The sequence below is a fragment of the Vulpes lagopus genome, chromosome 11, assembly GCF_018345385.1.
Source record: "Vulpes lagopus strain Blue_001 chromosome 11, ASM1834538v1, whole genome shotgun sequence".
Taxonomy (NCBI): Eukaryota; Metazoa; Chordata; class Mammalia; order Carnivora; family Canidae; genus Vulpes; species Vulpes lagopus.
This window is the reverse complement of record NC_054834.1, coordinates 107,758,653-107,767,658: the sequence shown is the minus strand read 5'-3', so window position 1 is coordinate 107,767,658 and position 9,006 is coordinate 107,758,653.

The window sequence follows — 9,006 nt, the reverse complement described above, 5'->3', positions numbered from 1 at the left end:
GTGTCTGCCTCTCTCTCTCTCTCCCCATGAGTAAATAAAATCTTAAAAAAAAAAGAGAAAAAGGTAAGTTCTTTGCCAATAATGGTAAACTATCAAATTGATTGACACATTTTGACCCTTATCATTAATATGAATTTTTATTTACGTAAGCTTAATTATAATGTACCAACACTTGTAATGTTTATTAGAAAATATTTTCCTAAAACTTTCAATTAGTAGACCTGAAAAAAAAACTTACTTATATGTAGCAGAAGCAGAACTCTGTTCCCATTTGATAAGATGAATATATTAGTTATGAACCTGGTGTAGCACACTCTAATATTTAATCTAGGGCAGTGGCTCTCAAAAATTGTTCTCAGGAAATTTTTAATTTCTTAAAAATTATTGAGAACCTTAATGTGGGTAAGTTCTACCTTTATTTATGACATTAGAAATTTAAACAGAATTCTTAGTATATTTATTCATTTATTTAAAATAGATATATAATATATAAACAAGTAATACAAGTATATTTATAAAATATTTATAAAATATTCTATATATTTATAGAACTTTAAAAATGTTTAAAAGCAAGAAGACTGACATTGTTTTATCATTTTGAAAATCACTTTCATGTTTGGTCTAATAGAAGAGGGCTTATTTAATATGTTTTAATATTACACATCATGTGGATCTAGAATACTTACAAGAGTGTGAGCATGAGAAAGGCTAATTTGTCATTGTCATTATCATCATTGTCTTCTTCTTCTGAAAATAGTTTTAACTCACTGGCCATTTTTTAGACCATAGAAAATCAAGAAGCAGTTTTTTAAGTTACCTACTAGTTTGCTATAATCATTTATTGTACTGCTTGACAGCTATGGAAAAATTCTTTAACCTGTCCTCAGTGTCACACCCTTGGGAATATAAAAATTCTGCTCACTATGTACCTGGTGAGCACTGAGCAGCTTAAGCAAGTTGCCAAGAATGTCAGCACACTCAGAAGGCAGAAATTCTGAACAAATAATATGCATAATAATTTGGTTTTTATGTGCAGAAACACATTTCAGGCCATATTATAAAAAATAGAGAATGAAATATTGATGAAAATATACAAATGCATCAGCAATTCCTTTGTGATCACTTCCTTTTAAGTTCTCTATTATATGCATTCTCTCTCTCTCTCTTTTTTTTTCATCCTGTCATTAACTTGTTTCCCAAACTTGGTATATTAATATAATGATGACTTTATTTTGACAGTTATTTTGTGTAATTTTCCCTTTTCACAGTCTAGCAAACAGAAAGATTACAAACAGATATTTAGCATTAGAGTATTCTTTACCCTTATGGGTGGTCTCATCTCAAGTGGGGAATGACTCCTTTCATATATTAATTTATTTTTAAAGATTTTATCTATTTATTCATGAGAGACACGACAGGGGCAGAGACACTGGCAGAGGGAGAAGCAGGCTCCCTGCAAGGAGCTCGATGCAGGACTCGATCCCAGGACCCCGGGATCACAACCTGAGCCAAAGGCAGAGGCTCAACCACTGAGCTACCCAGGCATTCCACTCCTTTCATATATTTCTTACGTTGTTATTAAATATATTAATATATACAAAAATACAAGATAAGCCTCAAAGTGCTATACAAGTATAAGCTATAAATATTTCAATGAATGATACTAGTCCTTGATCATTGATACATGTACATTTAAGACACTTATCTGGATCTATGAATAGGTGATGCCTTGATCTGTAATATCCAAATATTAGTGTGAGAATATGAATCCAGGTTGAGAGGTGATAAATAGCTACTGACTAGTTGTGTGCTTTCTCCAGTGAGCATTACAAAACTCAGTTTAACCATGGCTCCTCATAGATTTAGTGGTTACTAGAAAATACAATAGGTTCCGGAGATACTTTGGAAAATTTTAATTTTATTATATAGTCTAATTTGTGATAGTTAACAACTAGGGGAAGAGTGTGTGTGTGTGTGTGTGTGTGTGTGTGTGTGTGTGTTTATAAAAATAATGAATTACCTAAGAGCTTCACATTGGAACATGCTCTATTTCTACAACCTCTAGCTGTTCTAGAAACATGGCAATCTCTGGATAAGCAATGTAATGTTTTGCATCAATTTTATGGATTTAACACATCTCTTCTTACTTATCATTACAGAGCATGCTGGACTCTGTGCTTATAGTGGGAAGTGGAAGTTAATTGCCTTGTGGTAGCAGCAAGAGACTGCACTCTGTCACTCAACCAATATCAGTGACCCAAGTGAAATGAGACAGTTTCTTGGTACTGAATTCAAAAGGAAAGCTTTTAAATGTTTTCCACAGGAATGTTAGTATGCTCTTGTCAGTATAATATAGCTGATATAATAGCAACTTAATTTTCCAGTGAGTATTCACTTTAGCCATACCAGCTGCTAAGCTGTACCACTAGCTACAGCTTTGATATTAAATAGAGATAGTCATTTTTGTGAAGAAGTAAATTGCTTTATTTATTACTGATGTTGCTTGCCTCATTTATTGAAACACTTTGTCACAGCTGGCGAACACAGATGCTTTCTTTTTCCTTATATTACAATAAAAAATCATAAGAGAAATACATTAGAGAGTAAAATAGTTTATTCAGTGTTTAAAATGGGCTGTCAGAAGTTAGAATATGTAGTTTTCAGAAAATGAACATAGAATTTAACCCAAAATATACTATTGATAATGATCAATTATTCTAAGGGTATTGTGGTATTATTTTGAAACTTTCATTTCCTATTTAATACAAAAAGGACCCATATTTCAAGCTTTTAACAAAAATTAAATCTTCTATGTAATCATCTTTAAAACATGATAAGATGTAAAATTTTATGAATACATTAAATTATATCAGAACCTGGCACATATTAGCAATGGGAAACATGGAAACACAAAATATAATTTTTCCTGAATGATATGAAGGATGAAAAAGTTTAGAATACCAAAAACTGATTTATCTAAATCACACCTATCAGCCAATAAGAAACTAAACTCATATACTCTTAGTCTTCTAAGGTCAGGTATATTTACATGTAGGGGTTCAAGTTCAGAGGTAATTCATGTGCTCAGAGGGAGTTCAACAAGGAATGTATATAACCCTCTTTCTCATGAACTGAATTGGATAAAACACAAGTGTATAAAATACTTAAACTGAAAAACCCCTGGAGCATAAAATATTTTAGCATACCAACTGACTAGAACCTTGTAGAAGGTTTCCAACTAAAATTACCTAATGATTTACCAAAAAAAATAAGTTTTTAAAAAGGAGAGTAAAAATAAGACAATACTTTTTCTATCCATGATAAGAGTAGTGATCTGGATTTACCATCTCCTTATGCAAAAACAATCTAAAAGCAGACAAAAATATATGAAATATTGTTTTCAGTCATTGAACAAAATACTGTGTAAGTCTGTGATCTTTGAGGAAAGAAAAACAAGATGAGTCCCAAGAATTTCCCAAATTATTATCTGGAAACAGTTTTGAGAGTGTAGCACAAATAAAGTTTCTGGATATGCAGTTGGGTGGATGAGATTTTTGCCTTCTCCTCAGGTTTTTATAGAGTATGAAATGTCTGCACACAACTCAATAGTGGAGTGAATATTTGTGGCCTGTTAGGCTAATGTGTGGTCACATTAGGGCTTTGTTCTAAGTTATAGTAATGAGGACATTTGATCTGAGTGAAAACTGTCCATGAATTATATGCCTTAATTCATTAAAATTAGGAAAAAAAATTGAGGGAATGGTTAAGTTCAACTAAAGTTCATCAACATGTTGTAAGGCAAAGTAATTGTTACTTAGAGTAAATAATTGTAAACCTAGCTCTAAATTTTAGACTCTATGACAGATTGTAAGCCTATTGGCTATGGATAAGCCTATTAGCTTTTCTGGATCTTTGTCTTCTCATCTGTAAAATGGAACTGCTAAACAAGATCAGTAGTTGATAATAATTCAAAGTCACATTAATTGAACGTCATTACGGTCTACATAATTTTTTCACAACATCTCTATGAAATAAGAATATTTCAGTGAGAGTAAGTAACCTTTGTTACTGGGATAATAAAGTTAGTAGATGACAGAGAGGGAATATGCATGTAGGTATGTGTGTTTCCCAACTCTGCATAATTATCCACCATATTATAATGCTTAGATGTGGATTGACCAAAAATTATGTTTTTTGAACATGCATTTCATAATAGATGGAATACACAATAGTATATTTTAAAAAGGTTTAATAAAAAACAAGAAATATCAATGTAATTAAGTATTCACATAATAAAATTCTAAAAAACAGACTTCATTCTGATGTTTTGGGTCAAGATATTTTGATAGTTCAATAAACTTAGGTTATAATGATGTTACTTTGCCCATTAAGAACAAGTTGTTTGTAATGGAATTGATTTAGATGACTGGATGATAATTTATTTGAACGCAAATATTAAAATTAACAATGGTTAAATTTCATTCTATTTAAAATTATAGCACTATGCACATTTTTGTCTACATTTTTTATATATTTGTCAGATTTTTGAGTTTTAATTTATGTAAAAGAATCCGCTGAAATTATAAGATTTCATGAAGTCTGAGTGATAATGTATCTCTGTATTTATTAAATGTACTATGTGTCAGTCTACCCTAAGTGCTTTATGCATTACAAATAATTTAATTATCATAACTCTCCATTTTCCCCAACTTACTTCTCTGCTATAACTTTCTTAAAATTTCAGTAAGAAATTTTGAATTAAGATATTTCTTAGAAATTCCAAATGTGATTTTATTCAAAGGCCAACTACCAAATGTACTATCACAAAATAATCTTCCTCACAAAGTATATTTCATTATACTTTCAACTTTTGAAAGCTTAGAGAGCATTCTTAGTTTTTTTTTATTTTTTAAATTTTTTATTTTTTTTGCATTCTTAGTTTTTTAAGTGTTATAGCATAGAAATATTTGAGAGCACAGTTTTCCTGTTATGTTGGAGTGTTTATAATTTAGTGCTTTTGAGAACTTCGAATGATCAATTTAATTTATAATATGGCAATATTTGTACCAGTTTATTTATCAGTAAAGGCTCTGACATTTATCTGATAAAAAATGATCTATAACGTTTGGTAAGATTACTGGGTTTTGATCTTTAATTTCCTTTATAGTTAATAATTACTTTGAATATCAATACACCAAATGAAAGGCAGAGATTTGTCAGAGTAGGTAAAAAATTATATGGTTGTTGTCTATAAGAAACTTCATTTAATATAAAGATACATATAGATTAAGAATAAATATATGAAGAAAAATATACCATGCTAACACTAATCAAAAGAAAGCAGAAGTAGCTATGTTAATTTTAGAGGTAAAATTAAAAGGAAGGAAAGATACCAGAGATAAAGAAGGACATTATATAATGATAAAGGAGTCAGTTCTCCAAGAAGATGTAACATCCTAAACATGTGTGCACCTAATAACAGAGTGACAAACTACATGAGGCAAAAATTAATGAAATTGCAAGAAGAAATAGATGAATCCACTATTGCAGTTGGAGACTTCAGTCTCCTCTATTATAAATGCATAGGTTGAGCAGGCAGAAAATCAATAAGGAAAATCAACTGGATAATTAACTGACATCTACAGACTCCTTAATCCAACAACAACAGAATACACATTCAAGCATACAGTAAACACTCACCAAAATAGACCACAAAGTACATCTTCACAAATTCAAAAGTATATAAATCACATAATGTCTGCTCTCAGACCACAATGTAATTAAACTAAAAATAACAGAAAAGTAGCCAAACCCCATTTATTGAGTCATTTTATGCTATCTTAATTTTTCAAGCATTTACATAATGGATGAAATCTTTGTCTCTTAAGTCCAACATCTGGGCCCTCTTACAGCCCTCCACAATTTCCCGATTCTTTGCATGTTTCCTAACTTTACTGACAACTGTACATTTTAGGTAATATAACAAGTCTGCTTTATTTTTAAATTTTTAAATTTATTTTGCTTTATTTTTAAAATTTTTTGGTAACTTTTCTGGATTAAGTCACAAAATCTGTCACTTCAAAGAATGTATCTGGATATATTTGTCCTCATATTTTTTTATTCTATTTATTTAGCTCTTAGCCTGGTATCTTAATGATCACTTCTGGGGCTGGGGAGCTATGTATCAGTCAATGACTGGGGAAGAGGATATGCTCAGATGCCTTAAGTCCTTAAGGCTTTAAACCTCACTTGAATCATGTATGTGTGTTAGAATCCATTAAAAATACAGCTAATATTCTATTCTTTCTGGGCTTTCACTTCTTTAGTATCTGAGGTACCTCAGTATCCAAGATCTCAGGGTCTCTCAAGTATCCCCGATGCTTGTACTTAGTGTCTTAGTTAGCCAGGAATGTGCGGATAGCTTATCTCACCTTATAAGCCAATCCCCACAGAGCTCTCTGTGTACCAACCATGACTACAAACCAGTCCTAGCACAGTGTCAGCTTTTCTCCTTTCTTTTCTACTGAGTTTACTACCATTAATGAGAAAATCACCTCAGGTTTTTACCTTTTGCCTCAAATCATGTGCTTGTTCTAGAAAAAAGCTTCTGGTTATGGTGGTCATCCATGCCTGGAAAAAAATGTCCCAGGTGACCAAATTGGAGAGAGATGATAGGAGCAGCCTTATGCAAAACCAGATCTCTTTCGGTTCTTACCTGAAATTATGGCAGGTTGTTATGAATAACCCCTTCCCAATTTTTTGTTTGCCCTAGGTCTATTTTCATATTCCTCACATTGTTCGCTTTAACAATTTCATTTAATTTTATACTTTTTTTGAGGAAGAGGACGGTTTTATTAAACTCTTCAAAGCCATAGCCAAAAGTTCCAGACACAACCTTTGCAAATTTATTCAGGCTATACTCAGGAATTCAGAGAAAACATTAGTCTCTTTGTCTTTCTCTAAATTTTCTAATATCCCTTTCTCTGGACTTTCGTGGAATCGCATTTTGCTTATTGGGAAATAAACTACTTAATCTATAGCATCTTAAGTCTTTCCTGTTTAAGTAGTCTCTTTTGCTTATATATTCAGTCCATTAAATAATGTGTCAGAGAACAAATAGTCTTTTGAAGATAACTTTTCATTTGAGTAAATATTGTCAGTTGGGGTGCCTCCATGATCACTGCTCTTAGATTGGTTTGGTCCTTAGAATGGTGACCACTGAGTTGTTTCTGGCAACCTTCAGTCATTTCAAGCACTCTCATATTAGATACCCACCAATGAAATCCATCACCAAAAATCTTGTTTTTGGTCACAACACTTAAAGCAATCATAATAATACTTGTCTCTATATGTGTGTGGGGGTGTACTTGACAAATTTTACAATCATTATGTTTTTCTTTATGCTGTATTTGAAATACTTTAGAATTTTTTTCTAATTTAAAAATCCAATTTATTACATTTAAAAGTTTGATTAGTAGGAAGCATTTGTTGCCTAGATTGAGATGTAGATATTTTGAATGCTTGAGAAAAATAGACTATTTTTTTCATGTAGTTTGAAATATCTTAAAGAATTTGCGTAATGAAATTTGTAAACTGTGGTAAATGTTTATCGTAATTCCACACTGCCAAAATGATAGACTTAGTATTAAACAAAAAATATGAGTAAAAGTAGTGCTTTCAATTCTAACATAAATTACTATATTTGCAAGTAACCATTTAAGTGACAGATTATAAATCGTGTTTACAGGTTTAAGAAGAGTTAAGATTTATTTATAAACTGGGTAAATTGAACACTAAAAAGAAAAATAAGGGCCTAAAGTAAAAAGGGATAGAGTGCAAAGGCCCTCTTGCTAAGTGCCTGTCTCCCAATTAAAGAATCTAACACGTTAGCAACAATTTTATCCATCATATCATTGCACAGCAAAGTAGGTCTCAAGAAAAGAAAGTAGAAATTAGGGAAACAGGAATGGGGAAGCAGATGGAAAAGGTAGGTCTAGGAACTGACTTTACTAGGGAGTTGGGGAATGGAGGAATGGTCAAGTAGTCAATGTTGTCAAGGGCCTTATCTTAGCAAACTCATAAATTATATCTCAGAATTATATTTTTAATTGCTTTAACTGAATATAACCAGCAGATGAAATCAGATCCTCTTAGATATCTGAATAAGAACTCACAATTCTATTTATGCAATAATCTGTTGGTTCAGTAATAGATCACCTTTAGGAAAAAGTGCAAGTTAGATATTAGACAAAGAAGAGTTTGATATAAGAAAACAATGCCTTAAAGTTTTCTTCTATATGCATTTCTGACCATGCTGAGGAAAATTGCACATTGCATTTGGTCATCAAATCTATGCTTTTCCAAAAATAGAGTATGAGATAAAATTGTTGACCAGCTAAGCTCCTAAATTAAAACTGGTGTATAAAATTAGCAACTTGAGGACATCTGGCTTTAGGACACAGTAAAAAAAAAAAAAAAAAAAAAAAAAAAAGGAAAGATTTGTGGTATATATGAAGGTATACTGCAAATTTTCTTTCTGTCCCTTTTTCTTCCTCCTTTCTTTCTGGGATTTGCATACTGCATATTTTAGTCTGCTTCATGGGATCTCCTATAGGTCCTTTAGGCTATATGTATTTTTCTTCATTCCTTTTCTTCCTGATCCTCAAACTAAATTATTTCAATTGTCCTAGCTTCAAGTTCAGTGTTCAGTGACTGTTTCTTCTCTTTGCTTAACTCTGCTGTTGAACACCTCTAGTAAATTTTTTATTTGTTATTGGAGTCTTTACCTCCAGAATTTGTGTGGTTTCTTTTTCAAAATATTTTTAAACTTTATTATGATAAAAGCAACCATTTTATCAGAAGATTACCATTTTAACCATTTAAAAATGTATAATTTAGTAGCATTAAATGAATACCTTAGTAGCATTTAGTAGATTGATTTTGACTAGCTATTCCCAAGGTAAGAAATAACTTTCACTAGAAATTCAGCTTCAAATTAAATTTGGT